Source organism: Miscanthus floridulus, chromosome 8 (genome assembly GCF_019320115.1).
Source record: "Miscanthus floridulus cultivar M001 chromosome 8, ASM1932011v1, whole genome shotgun sequence".
Lineage (NCBI taxonomy): Eukaryota > Viridiplantae > Streptophyta > Magnoliopsida > Poales > Poaceae > Miscanthus > Miscanthus floridulus.
In genome coordinates, this window is record NC_089587.1 from 9,612,379 (window position 1) to 9,630,116 (window position 17,738).

The window sequence follows — 17,738 nt, forward strand, 5'->3', positions numbered from 1 at the left end:
ACACTGGAAATTAGTAAAGAAAGTCTTGCGTTATTTGCAAGAAACGAAAGGCCTGATGATGACATATAGAAATTCACTCCATATAGTGGGGTATTCAGATTCTGATTATGCGGGAGATGATAAAAAATCCACGTCTGGATATGTATTCACTCTTGTAGGGGGAGCTATTTCATGGAAAAGCTCAAAGCAAACCATCACTACATGATCCATAATGTAAGCCGAGTTTATAGCGTGTTATGAGGCAACAGGGCAGGTAAACTGGCTAAAGAAGTTCATACCCGATTTGAAGGTGGTTGACGACATCTATAGACCACTAAAGTTATACTGCGATAATAATCCGGCAGTACAGTATGCTTACAACAATAAGTTAAGTGGTGCTGCCAAACACATTGTCATAAAGTATTATGTTGTGAAAGATAAAGTCTGGGATCAAATCATAAGTCTTGAGCATATAAGTACAGTAAAGATGCCTGCAGATCCGCTTACAAAAGGCTTACAACCCAACGTGTTCAGAGAACATGTAGCCGGCATGGGTTTAAGGAAAAGCCTATAATTCCTAAACAAAAAAGGCCTAAAGATAAATATCTATTTCAGAATAGAGTAGTGTGTTGTAGCTGTTAAATCTATCGGTAATAGACCATGAAGATGAGACATGCTCTATGCGCTAATCTGTAATAGAATGAATAAAAGTAAAGAATATGAAAGTGAAAGATGGAAAGAGATCAAAGAGAAGATTGTTAGATTGATCTCTAACCTAACTGGACCTAATGGCCCAGTTAGGCCTTTGATTTGCGCCCTGATCGGGGGCGCCTAGCCCACCATGGCTAGAGGGCTCCTATCACCCTGCGCTATATAAAGAGGTGGGGGCCGGCGGCTCTAATCACGAGGTTGACCTGAGCCGACCTCCCCACCAACAGACCCTAAACCCGATCTAAGTAAGGGGCGCAGCCAGTGATGGGAAGTGCCTCCACTGCTGCACTGCGCCGCCGTCGATCTTCACCACTGGCACCGCATCTCCGACCGATCTTCACCGACCATCGCTGCCCGTGCGCAGACATCACCAACGAACCTGATGGCGGTCACCAAACCCTCCCCCTCCTCGGTGTAAGGTTCAGCACCATCTCCCTATATCTCTCTAGTTCATTCTACATGTATTAGGATAATAGGATCTACTGCTTCACCTTTTATACCAAATAGGACAAGTCTATGGCTAGATCTATGATCCCTATGATCCAAAAGTTTAACACCTGTTGGTCTAAGGCCATGGCACACACAGATCGAGCGAGCGAGCATGCCCCCTCTCTGCGGGCGACGAGAACGAGACGGGATGGGAGGGAAGTGGCTTTTGGGTAGGCTATTGGACAAGACAAGTTTTGGGTGTGGGATCTTTTACTATGCATGACCCAAAACTATTTGGGTCGTCCGGTTGGAGATAGCCTTAGCAGACGAGCAAGCTCGCACAGGTGGTGGCACGGCGTCTCGTCGACGGAGCCGGCAGATTCGACCATCGACTCTCTTTTTTTTAATTTATTCAACCATCGACTTGACATGGCGTCTCGGCGTGCACGAGGAGCTCTGCGGTGGATTGCCGAACCAAAGCATGATCACTTCTTTTCCCTCCACCTACAACTCCATTGGCTCGCTCCTGCAACTACAACGCTGTGGGGGTATTAACCCCTATACCCTTATGGCTAGGCTTGGGCTGGCCTGGATCAGGGGGTCCAGTCCACTGGAAGACGACGCGCGGCCTGGCTAACCTGTTTGGAGTCCCGCGTAAGGAGTCAAGGCAGATTTGGAGATCAAGCAAGATCCTGGTCGGTTAGAATAGGAATCCTTATCCGGCCACCTATGGCAATTATAACTGGCAAGAATTAGTTTCTGGATCTGTAACCTTGCCCCCCGGACTATATAAGGTAGACAGGGGACCCCTCTAAAAACATCTCTCATTGACATACAGCAATACAATCAGACGCATGACGTAGGTATTACGCCTTCTTGGTGGCCGAACCTGGATAAAACCTCGTGTCTGTCTTGCGTCACCATCTTGTTTGCGGCTTACGCATCTATCTGCCGACAATCTACTACCTTGGGCATATCCCTAAGTAGACTGTCGACCATATTTCGTCGACAGTGGCACACCAGGTAGGGGGTGTGCGTACTGCTCTCCAAGCAAACAAGATGGTCATCATCCCTGGCTCCATGGCAACACCGAACGGCCTCACGTTCACTGTCGGTCAGATCACCTGGACCACTGGCTCCAATGACTTCATCGCCATGACCACAGAGGAGGCGCGGATTCAATCTGCGTCGACCGCTGCTTCACTTGTATCGGCTACGGCTCCGACCATGGTGGATACGGCTCCGACCACGGTAGATCTGGCTCCGACCACAGTGGATCTAGCTCTGACCATGGTACATCTGGCTCCGACCATGCCCATATCATCTTCAGCCACGTCGACAACCTATCGTCCGCTTCCCCGCTACAAAGGGAAGTAGATCGACATCACCGACCTGCTCGAATCCATCGATCGGGTTGGCACCAAACTCGCTGAAACCCTAGCTCTGGCAAGTGCAATTCAAAGTCAACCTAATGAGCAGGTAACCGCTCTCCACAACAGATCTACCCGACCAGCTTGGGTCAGTCATCCTGCATGACTTGGTACAGATCTCGTCATCATATCTACTCCTGAAGGGCGCTCCGCTTGTCGCCGGCCAGCCTCCACGATGGGTCTTCAGCTCTCCAAGTATGAAGCCTCGATGGAGAACTACCAAGCCCAGCCCTACGGCCTGTGAAACGCTACCTCCAACTATGCGTATAATATACAACGCTGCTTGGATCTGTGTTTTATATATCGACCTCGACCGAAGCCACGCAACTTCATCAACATGATCCGGATTGAGGATTATCAAGAAGGATCCATCTACATAGTCCAAGAGGGCGACTCTAGCTCCTCATCTGGCATCGCATCTAATGCCTCTGTCCACACCGAGCTTCAGCATCATGAAGATGAAGGTGTCAAATACGATCTGGATAACCCAGACCATGCCCCAGGGTTCCCACAATTCCCGTCTTTCCCACCAAGGTGAGGGGATTTGATCAATGTTGTCAATAATGACGAACCACCAGTAGTTGGCGAAACAGAACAAGAAAGGATTGCACACGAAGCATGCAATATTGACCGATTTAATCGCCAACAAATCGAAGCCGAAGCAGAAGAGGAGGCACGATGCATAAGGGTCCAGCCATGCGACCTCAACAATGCTTTCGACAGGGTGGGGGACAAACATGTCTTCAGGACTCTAAGTGCTAATGTAGCCGTCGCCATGGCGACAATGCAATGGCTACCCAACACCCTAGAAACCCAGGCAGTTCATGATGATATACAAGCTTATCTGACAGCTGCTATGGCTCAGACCGTAGAGATTGTAAATCAAGCCCGGGCTCCATCCATCTCAGTCAAATCAAGCCATAGCCGCCAGTACTCAAGTCGCTCACAGCCATCCAACCAACGTGGCTCGCGCAATAATGACCCATCAGACAACCGTCAAGGCGGAAACGGTGGCCATGATGGTGGTTGGGATGACAACCGCCATTGGGAGGACAACTGCCGCGGCGTTCGGGACGACAACCGTCGAGATAACCGCGATAATCACCGCGGTAACCACGGTCACAGGGTTATTCAGGATGGCAATCGAGATCGCCGTGATGGCAATAACGATCTCCACCATTACCTTAGAGGATGTGATCTGTGCGATCGCATCAACCAAAGAGCCAACGATCGAGCATCCCACGAAAGCTATCGCCGCATGGAATATGATACTGCCCACGGCCCACCGGGTTTGAAGCAGTGTACCCCGCACCTTCGCCAAGTCATATGGCCCAAGAACTTCAAGCTCGAAAAACTTCAGAAGTACGACGGCAAGAAGAATCCTGAATTATAGGTCATGCTCTATGAAACCACGTGTAGATCAGCCATGGCTGATGAGCACGTCATGTCTAACTACTTCCCAGTCGCTGTTGGCCATGCAGGTCACCAATGACTGGTCAGCTTGCTGGCGAACTACTTTGATTCTTGGCAAGAGCTCAAGCAAGCCTTCATCGACAACTTCATTGCTACTTACGAGCAACCTGGCAACAAATATGATCTGCAACGGATTCGAGATCGGAAAGATGAGCCACTGTGCGAGTATGTCCGGCGTTTCTCGGAGATGCGCATCAAGGTTCCGTCAATCTCCGACAACGAGGCAATCAAGGCTTTCATCACTGGCCTCCACTTCCACGATGCTCTAAGGGACAAGCTCCTATGCAAGAGACCTGAATCAGTCACAGCGCTCCTGGCCACTGCTAAGAAATATGCGGACGCCGACAATGCTAAAAAGATAATTATTGAAGCAGCAGCAAGGGTTCCACGCTCCGACCACCCCCCACACCACGACGACTACCACGACAACCATGGTCGGAACGACAATTTTGACCGCCGCAACCAGCGCAACGACTCCCGCGACCACCGCGACCAACGTAAGCAGCGGCGTAACCGCCGTGACGATTATAGGGGCAAGCGTGCTCAGGAAGATGACGACGAGGTCAACACCGTCAAAAAAGGTGGCGAACATCGTAACTATGAAGAAGACTACGCCAAAGCATTGAAAGGGCCCTGCCAGCTCTATCCCAAGTCGAACCATACCATGGAGAACTATCACGTTCTCAAGTCTATCTACATGCGTCAAAAGGCTCCGGATACGTCCGACAAGCCTAACGATGTAGGGGAGTAGCGCAATGAGGACAACGACAATGAAGACGCCAATCCCCATCACAAGTACGTCAAGCCAACCAATCATGTGCACACCATCATTGGAGGCAATGTGTCCATCGAGACCAAATGAGAATGCAAGCTGCTCACTCGTGCTTGCTTGAATGTGGCCAATACCGACAACCTCATCACTGATCCGTGGCTCCCTCATTGGTCTCACCATGAGATTTCCTTTAGTAGAAAGGACCAATGGGCCACAATACCTGAGCTAGGGCGTTTTCCTCTGGTCCTCGATCCTTGTATCAATAAGGTTCAGTTAGACAGGGTGCTGATTGACGGCAGTAGCTCCATCGATATACTGTTCAAAAATAGTTTGCTAGCCCTGAAGATAACCCAGGCAGATCTCAAGCCATACGAGGCACAGTTCTGGGGTGTTCTCCCTGGACAGAGCTCTACACCTCTCGGGCAGATCACGCTACCCGTGCAATTTGGGACCCCAGACCACTTCCGCACTAACTATATCAACTTTGTGGTCACTGACTTCGATGGCACCTACCATGCTATCTTGGGTCGACCATCGCTCACCAAGTTCATGGCCATACCTCATTACAGGTATCTGGTGCTGAAGATGTCTACCGAGAAAGGAGTTCTAACCCTCAAGGGCAATGTATATGCAGCTTATATCTACGAGGACGACAGCTTCAAAATAGCAGAGGCTCACGACCTCTTTATTCGCATGGCCGAGACCATGCTTGACGCTAAGTAGACCTTAGCCGACCACCTAGAGATCCCAGAGCTCGAGGCTCCATGCAAGAACATCAAGTCCAAGGAGCACAAGGTGATCCAGCTGATCGACGGTGATCCCAGCAAAATGGCCCTTATCAGGGCCAACCTGGATCCCAAATAGGAAGACATGCTTGTCAGATTCTTGAGGAGCAACATGGATATGTTCGCATGGAAACCTGCTGACATGCCCGGTGTACCTCAGAATTTGATCGAGCACTCCTTGAATGTCAACGGCAAGGCCAAACCTATCAAGCAGAAGCTACGACATTTCGCTCGCGACAAGAAGGAGGCGATTAGGGTAGAAGTTACACGGCTTTTAGCAGTTGGATTTATCAAAGAAGTGTATCATCTGAAGTGGTTAGCCAACCCGGTTCTTGTACCCAAAAAGAATAATGAATGGAGAATGTGCGTTGATTACACTGATCTCAACAAACACTGCCCTAAGGACCCCTTTAGCTTACCTCGCATAGACGAGGTCGTAGATTCAACCGCCGGTTGCGAGCTGCTTTCCTTTCTCGATTGCTACTCGGGTTATCACCAGATCGCTCTCAAAAAGGATGATCAGATCAAGACATCTTTTATCACGTCTTTTGGCGCCTACTGCTACATGACCATGTCATTCGGGCTTAAGAACGCCGGGGCTTCCTACCAACGCGCTATACAGGCCTACCTCAAAGACGAGATAAAAGACGACCTCGTCGAGGCTTATGTTGATGATATATTTGTCAAAACTAAGGAAGCACATACCCTTGTTGACAACCTGCAACGCACCTTTGCAGCCATTAACACATTCCAATGGAAATTAAACCCAAAGAAGTGCATATTTGGTGTTCCTTCTGGCATACTACTTGGCAACATCATCAGTCACGACGACATATGCCCTAACCTGGAGAAAGTCAAAGTTGTCTTGGACATGAAGCCGCCCAAAAAGGTGAAGGATGTTCAGAAGCTTACCGGATGCATGGCTGCCCTTAATCGTTTCATATCAAGATTAGGCGAAAAAGGATTACTGTTCTTCAAACTGCTTAAAGCATCCGAGAAGTTTGAGTGGTTGGAGGAAGCAGACGCTGCCTTCACACAGCTGAAACAATACCTTACATCACCTCCGGTCCTCACTGCTCCCAGAAAAGACGAAACACTCCTGCTTTACATTGCGGTGACTAATCAAGTGATCTCCATGGCCATGGTGGTCGAGCGCAATGAGCCCGGCCACATCTACAAGGTACAGTGACCAATCTATTTCATCAGTGAGATACTCAATGAATCCAAGACTAGGTACCCATAGATTCAGAAGTTGCTCTATGCCATACTAATAACATCCCAAAAGTTGATACATTACTTCGACGGATATCGTGTGGTGGTCATGACTGAGTACCCTCTGCGAGACATCATTAGCAACAAGGATGCAAACGGGCGCATCATCAAATGGGCAATGGAGCTATGACCCTTCTCCTTAGAATTTGCAAGCCGTACTACAATCAAGTCTTAGGCACTCGTCGATTTCATCGTCGAGTGGACAGACTTAAGCACGCCTGCCTCTCAGGGGCCCGACGAGTATTAGAAGATATACTTTGATGGCTCTCTCAACATCGACAGCATAGGAGCAGGAGTTCTTTTCGTGTCACCATCCAAGGAGCAGCTCCGGTACGTCCTCAGGATTTATTTCCCAGTATCTAATAATGCCGCCGAGTACGAAGCATGCCTACATGGTTTGCGCATTTGCAGTCGAGCTCTGTGTTAAATGTCTCTATGTCTATGGAGACTCGGCTCTGGTCATCAACCAACTCAACAAGGACTAGGACATGACCAGCGAAAAGATGGATACATACTACAAATCGATAAGAAAGCTAGAAGGCAGGTTCTATGGCATCGAGTACACACACATGGTCCGAGACAAAAATCAAGCAGCAGATGTGCTGTCAAAGTTAAGATCATCCTGAGCCAAAGTCCCACATGGCGTATTCGTCCAAGACCTGCTCACACCTTCCATCGAAGAAGAAGATTCCACGGTCGACAAGCCTCTAGACCAGCAATTGGTGGCTACGGTTCCGGCGTCGAGCACCACCGAGCCACCTCCGACCACTCATAAGCTCGACTAGAGAGTACCTTTCATCAACTACCTGACAGATGGCAGTGGTTACACTGATCGGATAGAAAACGAGCACCAGATGCGTCGTAGTAAGCCATATCTGCTCGTCGATGGCAAGTTATGGCGCAAGAACACAAAGAAGGAAATCTTGATGAAGTGTATAACCCAGGAGGATGGCGAACATCTCTTGGACCAAATCCACTCTAGCTCCTATGGCAACCACGTGGCCTTGAGAACGCTGGTCGGTATGGCTTTCCGAGCAGGGTTCTATTGGCCATTAGTGGTAGCCGATGCAGAGAAGCTAGTCCGCCACTATGAGGGTTGTTAGTTCTTCGCCAAGAGAATCTACGTACCAGCACATGAGATCCAGACAATACCAGCCTCTTGGCCCTTCACATGCTAGGGACTAGATATGATCGGGCCCTACAAACTAGCTCCTGGGAAATTTACATATGTCTTTGTGCTGATCGACAAATTTTCTAAGTGGATAGAGTACATGCCTCTGGTACAGGCATCCTCAGAAAAAGGCTGTCATGTTCCTTGACTAGGTCATCCACCGCTTCGGCATACCCAACAGCATCATCACTGATCTGGGTACTCAGTTCATTGGGAACACTTTTTGGGACTTCTACGATGAAAGGAGCATAGTAGTAAAATATGTCTCGGTGGCACATCCTAGAGCTAATGGACAGGTCGAGCGGGCAAACGGTATGATTTTAGACGCATTGAAGAAGGGGATGTACAGAGAAAATGACAAAGCTCCCGGAAGATGGCTTAAAGAGTTACCAGCCATGGTTTGAGGCCTCAGAACCCAGCCCAGTCATAACACCGGCGTCTCACCATACTTTATGGTTTACAGCGCTGAGGCAGTCCTCCCAGCAGATATAGCTTTCAGATCAGCACGGGTAGAGAACTTCGACGAAAGCAAGGTCAATGAAGTGCGAAAGCTAGAAGTGAATAGTGCAGAAGAGAAGCGGCTCGATTCTTGCATACGTACAGCCAAATACCTTGCTGTTTTGCGTAGGTACTACAACAAGAACGTTAAAGAGCGGTTCTTCATGGTTGGGGACCTGGTCCTAAAGTGGAAGATGAACCAGGCTGGTGTCCATAAACTCGCAACTCCATGGGAAGGGCCCTTCATGATCAAGGAAGTCACACAACCGTCTTACAGGTTAGATCACCTGGATGGTACGGACGTACCCAATTCATGGCACATCGACAAGCTTAGGCGTTTCTATGCTTAACTACTAAGATATGTACTCTTCTTGTACTTTTGATTTAATTCAATAAAGCTATTATGATTTCTCCGACCACTCTGATGTGTCACTTCGAATTTTACGGTTATTCTAACTTAGCCAGTCAAAGCCGACCACCATTCCTTCCTAGGTTTTTAGAGCAGGCCCTGTCTCTAGTTCCTCCCAACGCGTGCACGGGATCTGCTCTCTAAGCTACGGGTGATCGGCAGGTCCCCCTGGTTTGACTTGTTCACGTCTACGTGTGCACAAGTCATGCACCTTACAGTCTGACCACATGGCAAATCAGGGCCGTACAAACTTTTCAGGATGACGTGTCGAGTAAACTGGTACAACTAAATAGAATGCTAACATGTTCTCACTTAGTTACACCAACATGAGTTTCAAGCTTAAATACGTTTTATACAAAACAAACAAGCTTTTGATGATATACAATTACGTTATTACAAGCTTCCCTAAAGAGGCCCAAGTTTACAATAACACAACTACGTCCTTCTTCTATAGCTCTAGCCTATCCTGTTGGCTGGTCAGGGCACACGGCACCTGCTGCTCACCGCTTTTGTCATCCTGCTTGAGTCTCGGGGACTCTTGTACTGGTCGAGTTGAAGAGGATGGCCCCGCCGATGCCTGGCTGGTCGAGACCGCAGGCTTCACCGATTGGCTCGCAACTGATGGCGTTTCCAGCTGACTTGTTGATGGCGTATCCTGTACAGGTGCTGTCCCACCTCCACACTGGTTAATATCGCTAATTATCTTTGAAGACAGGTCCAGCTGGGTCATCCGAAGCTCCTCAGCCTTGTCTGGATCTACCTTCTTCGGGTACCTAGCCTCCAGGCGCTTGAGATCGATCAGGGGGTAGTGGGCACGCACCATGCTTAGCACATGTGCGCCTGTGTACTCACCCGCCTCCTTCATGAACTCTTGGAACTATTCCCATGCCTTTCGACATCTCTCGACCAGTCCGAGCTGTGGCGTCCTTGGCACTTCCTCTATAAGCACTGGGTCGATAAGGTTGAGGACGGGCAAAATGACAGTTGCCACTTCCTGGCACCGGTTCTTCCATGTGTCCCAATCCTCGGTGATCTCTAGGCATCGCGTCTTTTAGCCATCATGATCTTTCATCACGGTTTTCAGATGCTTCTTGGCATTGACTTTTAAAACTGCAAACCGCACAAGACATTAAAATGTCACGCCACAACAAGATAAGGTGGGCAACAGAGTGAGCAAGGTGGTCTAGAACACTTACTTTTTAGTTCCTCCTTCATCTTGGTTGTGCGGTCCTGGAGTTGCGACTAGTCGTGCGCTAGTTTCTTGTTGTCCTCCTTCAGGCAACCACACTCTACGGCCACATGGCTATTCTCCTCTTGGAGACAGACTACTTCGGCTTCTAAGCCTGTACTACAGCTGTTACTACCAACAATGCAACAACACATGTCATGCACTTGTTATGATAAAGTGACAACTTACTTATTTTTTCATGCTCTTTGTTACTGAGCTGGACGACCAGGTTCTAGTTCTGTGCCTCTTGCTCCGTCCTCTCCTGGTTGGTGGCTTCAAGTTGGTGGCGCAAGCCTTCCACCTCGGCCACCAGGTCTTTATTGCTTGTTGTGATCCCCTCAATCTGGTCGAAGCACTTCTTTCGGTACCTTGCGGTCTTCATTAAGTCCTGCATGTAAAAAAGTTAAGACAAACAGTTTGACTGGATAGCAGGATCAAGTGGTCAAGCAAAACATACCTGGACTTCCATCACCAGACGTTTTGCCGCTCATTCAACTTTCATGGTCTCTTCGACCTTTGGGATTTCCTCATGCATAACCCATTGGTCATTCCACCAGCGCGACACATATACACATTGTCGCTTATCCTAGGGATAGCCCAGGACCTCCTCTACTTCATCCTCTTTAGCCTCTTCTTCGGGTAGCGGTGCTGGTTTAGAGTTTATAGCTTCTGCGATCACTATGGCCTTCCCACGGGCCATAGTATCAGCAAACGTGCTCTGTGCCACCTCCGGCTGCTGCTCCTCGGTTTGGTCTGTTATCCTTGGCGCTAAAGTGTCCCCCTCAGCAAGGTTAGTGCTTGAAGCGCCTATACTTGGCTCGGCTCTCCCCTCGACCATCTGCTCGGGGACTGTTGTCTGGCCGCTTGTCTGCTGGGGTTCTGGTGGACTTTCTGCTATAGGTTCCTCCATAGCTGGCTGCTGGGCAGTTTTCTCTAACACTGTTGGCGGAGCCACGCCACTCCTGGCTAGTTGGTTGGGATTTTCGGTGGACGTCGACCTAATATATCCGAGATAAGTTCAGAAGACAACAGTTTTCAATATAAATTGCAAGCTTACAACAAGGTTACAAATACTTATAACTTGGAAGCGTGGAATGATGTGGCGAAGGCGCGTCTCTTAGGCCGCGCCTGCTCCACATGCTCTGCGGGTGCCACCTGGTCTCCCTCTATGACTAGCACCGGCGCCGAGGCTTGATGCTCGACCCCTTTACCACTTGTCCTCTGCACTACAGTGGTCGGTGATGCGGGTTTATTTGGCACAGAGGAGCCACCTTGCTCCATCGACTCCAGTTGCCTCCTCCTCTTTTGAGGAACGAGTCGAAAGATGTCTGCATCCTCTGTTTCATCGTCCGACAATGTAAAGATCGCTTGACGACACTTGCTGGCCGCCGGCTGTTTCCCAGCAACTCTGGTCGCTGTCTCCTCCCCAATTCCGAGCATGGTCCAGTCGACATCTTCGATCCCGGCACTGGTCTAGGCAGTTGGGCCTGGTACTTGTGGCCAATCTACACCGGGGGGTGGAGACACATACACCGTTGCTCTATCACGACCATTAATCTAGGAAACATAAAGGAGATAACATAGTAAGTTTCTATTAAACATAAAACTATGGGTACAAGGCAGAATGATTTACCTTTGGGGGAGGTCGGGCGAGCTTGAAAGCATGCTCGATGTCGCTCAATCTGATATAATTTGGATCAGCTAAGTTAAATAGCTCCCCAATTCTGGCTTTGACTTCGACCTTGTCAAGAGCCTCTTGCCTGGTCCTTGTTGGATCTACGCTATCCTGGTACTCATAGCCAGGATGTACCCTCCTCTAGCAAGGCTAGATTCTTTGGCTGATGAAGTTTCCGACCACACTTGGACCGTCTAGTTTCCTCCATGGGATCATCCCAAGTAGTTCTTGGATCTGTTCTAGGTGCTTGGGCTTTTCCGACCAGCTCTTCTTCTTCTCCGGAATGAATCCCACGCCACATAGTATGATCATGTTTGGCTCTTCGCGGATGTAGAACCACTTCTTGTACCAGTCGTCCAGCGATGTGTTCCAAGGACAGTGCAAGTACTGGGCCTTCATCTTGTCACTCAGATTGAGGTACACACCTCCAGCTATCTTTGAGCCACCGCTTCCTTTCTTCCACAGACAGAAAAGATGGCAAAAGAAGTCAAAATGGGGCTGGAAGCCACCATATGCTTCGTAAAGATGAATGAAGGTGGAGACAAGAAGAATCGAGTTGGGATGCAGATTGCAAATCCCAATCTCGTAATACAAACAGAGCCCCTGAAGAAAAAGGTGCACTAGAACCCTAAAACCCCGCTTGAAGAAATCTTTGAAAACCACAATCTCACTCGGTTGTGGATCGGGGTACCCTTCTCCTTCTGGCGCGCGCCATCCTGTGAGTGTCTTGTTGTGGAGTACTCCAATGATGACGAGGTCTTCGATGGTCTGCTTGTTGCTTCTTGACTTCCACCACTCCTTCGCCATGACTCCGGCTTTCTTCTAGGCGTCACTCTTCGCCATGAATTCGCCCAAGCTGATGGAGGTGGATACGGTGGAGGGCTGATTGGTGATGATTTCGGAAGTATTAGGGTTGGCAAGAGGAAGAAGGCTGCGTCGGCGAATGGTAATGGGGATCAGTAAAAAGTAACTTACCAGTTCTATATTATAAATAACCAAGAGTTCTGTCATTTCGTCTGCCCGAGATTCTTGGGAGATGTGTGCACGCGTCGCAGACGGTTGTTTTCACAACCTCGAGATCTATGCCACTATATGCGCCCCTTCGTTATCAGTATATGCGCCTCTTCGTTGTTAGTGTGAGAGGGCCTACACTGACGCACCTCCTTACAGGTGCCAAGCGACTGTTTGCTTGAAAGGACAAGAAGGCAGTATGACGTGCTATACTCGTCTGCTTTTTTGACTAGACATGTCAGATTGGACTTAACAGAGTAAGAAGATAAATAAATACACCAAATAATAGTACAAACGGCATTCGTTTCTTCGCTGCATGTCTCGTGCTCAGGGATGGTCCAGACCACTGTTGTGCTCGGGGACTGCCCAGACCACTACCGTGCTCGGGGACTGCTCCGACCACTACCGTGCTTGGGGACTGCTCCGACCACTATCGTGCTCGGGGACTGCTCCGACCACTACTATGCTCGGGGACTATTCCGAAGAGTGCTCGACGACTGCTCTCCTCGGCTACATGTGATGTGTACTCACATACAGCCGAGAGGCATTTATTTGGACCTTGCTACAAGGCTTATACTTTTCCTTCCAGCAAGCTCGGGGACTACATCGGTACGATGCACCTGCCGATGCATCTCGTATTGATTGTACGACGACTAGATTTTTAACTGCAGTGGAAATTAATTTTAGACCCTGGCACCACGTGCCTACGTCACCTACTACCAGGCTCGGAGACTAAGTGGGCACACTTCACCTTGCGGTGAATGTGTTTATTTTATCGACCCCTACGCTTTGACTGATTGTCAAGATTACTACTGTCAAAGGGTCACTTACATTTCTTATCAGAAATACAAGTGGGCACACTTGATAAGGAAAGAAATCTTTTTCTTTTTTCTTTAAGAGCACCATGCATTTTTCGAACAATCGAAATCTTCGGCTATAATCATGGTCTACTGCTCTCAGTTCTGATCAGAATGCTGGCGCATTTGATTGGTCAATGTTTTAATCAGTTGAAGATGACATGAAGACGGATCGCATTAGTCGAAGGAGATCCAACGGCGTGTCGCAGCATAATACATGGTGCTCGGGGACTAGCTGTGGGGGTATTAACCCCTATACCCTTACGGCTAGGCTTGGGCAGGCTCAGATCAGGGGGTTCGGTCCACTGGAAGACGACGCGCGTCCTGGCCAACCTGTTCGGAGTTCCGCGCAAGGAGTCAAGGCAGATTTGGAGATCAAACAAGATTCTAGTCAATTAGAATAAGAATCCTTATCCGGCCACCTATGGCAATTGTAACTGGCTAGGATTAGTTTCTGGATCTATAACCTTACCCCCGGACTATATAAGGCGGGCAGGGGACCCCTCTAAAAAACATCTCTCATTGACATACAACAATACAATCGGACGCATGACGTAGGTATTACGTCTTCTTGGCGGCCGAACCTGGATAAAACCTCGTGTCTGTCTTGCGTCACCATCTTGTTTGTGGCTTGCGCATCTGTCTGCCAATAATCTACTACCTTGGGCATACCCCTAGATAGACTACCGACCATATTTCATCGACAAACGCCGACACGAGCGTCGTCCCGCGCCGCCGTTGTGCCACCGACCAACGGGCCCTATCGAGTATTCACAACCTGTTTGTTTAGCTTATAATTCGTATTTTTTAGCGAACGAACAATATTTTTATCTCACAATAAATCAGTCAACGGTACTTTCAGCCGTGACTTATTAGCCAAGCGAACAGGGCGTCAGCAGCGAGAAGAGCTCCTCGTGGACCTGATCTTTGCCTCATTGTTGTTGTCTTCCTGCGCCCTCTCGATGGCTCTGGTCTAATAAGGTCTTAGGCTCTATTCGACAGGATTTATTTTAGCTCCGACTGATTTGTATGATTGATTTGTTGTAAAAAAATATTATTTTCTGACTAGCTGATTCTAACTAATAAGCGCGAACATAGCCTTAAAGTCCCCAGATCACGACAGTCCATCGCGCACATGCTAAGAGGTGGATTATATATGGCTGTAGGTATACAGAGTTCTTATCTTGTCCGTGCTATGGTTGTGTTCCTTGCGTCGTGGAGTTTTCTCAGTTTTGGTTTGGATTTGATTCAATTTCAATTTTGTCTCTAGCTAGACGATGGAGCGTGGCAGGGGACTCGGATCGGACATAGTTTTCGTGGCCGAGGAAGACACGATCTATGTGGCAAAAAAAGTCCGAACTACTTTGGGAAAACTGAAAAAAAGACCCAAACTAAGAAACTTGCCATGACTTATTTAATACTATTTAGAAATAGATTTTTTTTTCTATTTGGATTTGGATCAGAATCCCTATTCAACTTACTTGGAGGTATCTATTTGAATTAGAATAGGATACTTGTGTCCAATACCTATATATAAAAAGGAGGGTGGTAGACAAACGAATAGAACAGTTAGTGGAGGCCGGACAAAAAAAAAAGGTGTAGAGAAATTTTGTGTCTTTATTATTAGGGGTAAATATGCCCGTGCGTTGCAACGTGAGTCATTTTTTTCTCGAGAGTCCAAGAACGACCACGGGGATTAGGGTCTATTTGGTTTATGACCACAACTTGTCACGTTGCAAGTTAGTCACGGCATAGTTTCTAGGTAGTTGTTTGGTTCACTGTCACAACTACGGTGTGCCACACTTTCTTAGCACCGTTCTCACGTATCATAGTCTCATTTCGTTGCCAAACTTTTGTCGCATGTGTGGCTTTGATTTTGCTCACTGCACTTTGATCATGCTTGGTTTGGCTTTTGCATGCCCACCGTGCGTCGCGGTATGAATCGCGACTCCAGTTCAAATCCCACAGTCCGTGACCTGATGAAGGGAGAAAATCACCGCAACCATTACGCGTTTGGCATGATTGTCACGTTTTGCAACCGAGAATCCACTTTTAAACGATTTCAAACAAGACATTTATGTGGCAACCATGGTTTGCCTAAGATTAGGCATAGCAAACTACGGCACCAACCAACCCTAAAAGTATCTACTCATGGTTATTTGTGTTTTTTTTGTCTGGTTTCTACTCAAAAAATGGGCCATCTCTTTATTTTATTTTTCTCCTGAAAATTATGGCAAGCTTTTGTTGTCCTTTTGAAAAAAATGTCATGTGTTTTACACTTGTTTGTTTGGTCCCGTGAGCTATAAGGTACTTAACTATTGATCAAATATAAAATATTTTGTTGTATATCATGTAAAGCATGTGGCGTGGTGGTATGCAATCACTTGTTGGAGACTTGGGTTTAAACCTCGTGTGGCTTGTATTTTTGCCGTCTTTTTATAGTTGCGGGTGTTTTTGTCGTTAGGACTCGGATGTGCTGGGAAAAAACACAAATGGAATAGGGACGGGATGTGAACTGGAACACGGGTTAAACGTGGACTCGGAAAGGAAAACGGAAGGAACAGGCAAAAAAAAAGTACGTCCGAAATTGGGAAGCGGACTGGAATAAGGATTGGAGTTGGATTGGAATATGGATTGAACATAGACCGGAAAAGGAATACAGGGAAGGAAGAGGCAGAAAAAAAGTATGGTGAAAATTTTGTCTCTTTATTATTAGGTTATAGATTTATTTGGCGGAAGATTCTTTTCCTTTTTTTTCACCCAAACACATACGTAAAATATCAACTTTGCTTTCTAATGAAAACTATGTATAGAATTCTAAAGTCAAACTGAGCGGCCTTTGCAGGGAGCAACTTTGTTTAATACCAGGGGAAAGCAAATATGGGGTACAAGAAGAAAATGAAGGCATAGACATATTTCCGTAGCTAAAGATTAGGATATTCATGTTGCTATTGCTAATAGCTAGCAACTACTCTCTTTATTTTAAATTATAAAATATTTTAGTTTTTTCATATACATAGATTTTGCTATGTACTAAGATATATACTATGTTTAAATACATAGTTAAAATAATATATTAAAAAATCAAAACGCTAAATAATTTAAAATGGACGGAGTAGGAACTAGTAAGAGGGGATTAAAAAAGCCACTGGCAATAAGTGTACTAATCACTGGCACGGTTTAACAAGTTGGAGGCTACTAGGAGATGCCAATGTAGTAGTTAGCCATGCTAATTTTAAGCGTTCAAACAGCCCATAAGGTTCTATATAAGGGGGTGTTTGGTCGCCGCTCTAAAATTTTAGTCGATGTCCCATCGGATGTTTAGACATATGCATGGAGTATTAAATATAAACTAATTACGAAACTAATTACATATTTTGCGACTAATTTGCGAGACAAATCTTTTGAGCCTAATTAGTTCATGATTTGAGAATGTTTTGCTACAGTAAACATATGTTAATGATGAATTAATTAGGCTTAAAAAATCATCTCGTGGAGTACTGACGTATTATGTAATTTATTTTTTATTAGTATCCGAACACCCCATGTAACATCCTCCCGACATATCTTCTAAATTTTAGTAGCCGGATCAAAACACCCCTTAAGACTATAACGAGGGTTGCACACTGAGGAAAATTTGTTCGGATGACATGTCAGTGTTTACTCGTTTTTTTTGCAATTGCATGACATGATTTACCATTTAAATAAACTAGTTTCATGTATATTAATATATGCAATATTTAGTGTATTTCTGTTTTTTACTATAAAGCTTGTTTTTCCACACCAATATATTTGAGTAGCCTATCCAACTCGATTAAGACTAAAGGTTTTGTTATCGTAGTTGTATATAAATATTAAAATAAAATGAATTCATATATTTTTGAAAATAATCAAATACACCCTGTTTTCACATACTATTTTTTAAAAGCAACACCATGTTTTTTTAGGAAAAAAAGCAACACAGATTTGCGAGTATATATGAGACTAAAGCCCAGATACGGGAAAAAACTTCCAAAGAAGGCCCAACTCGGCATCTGG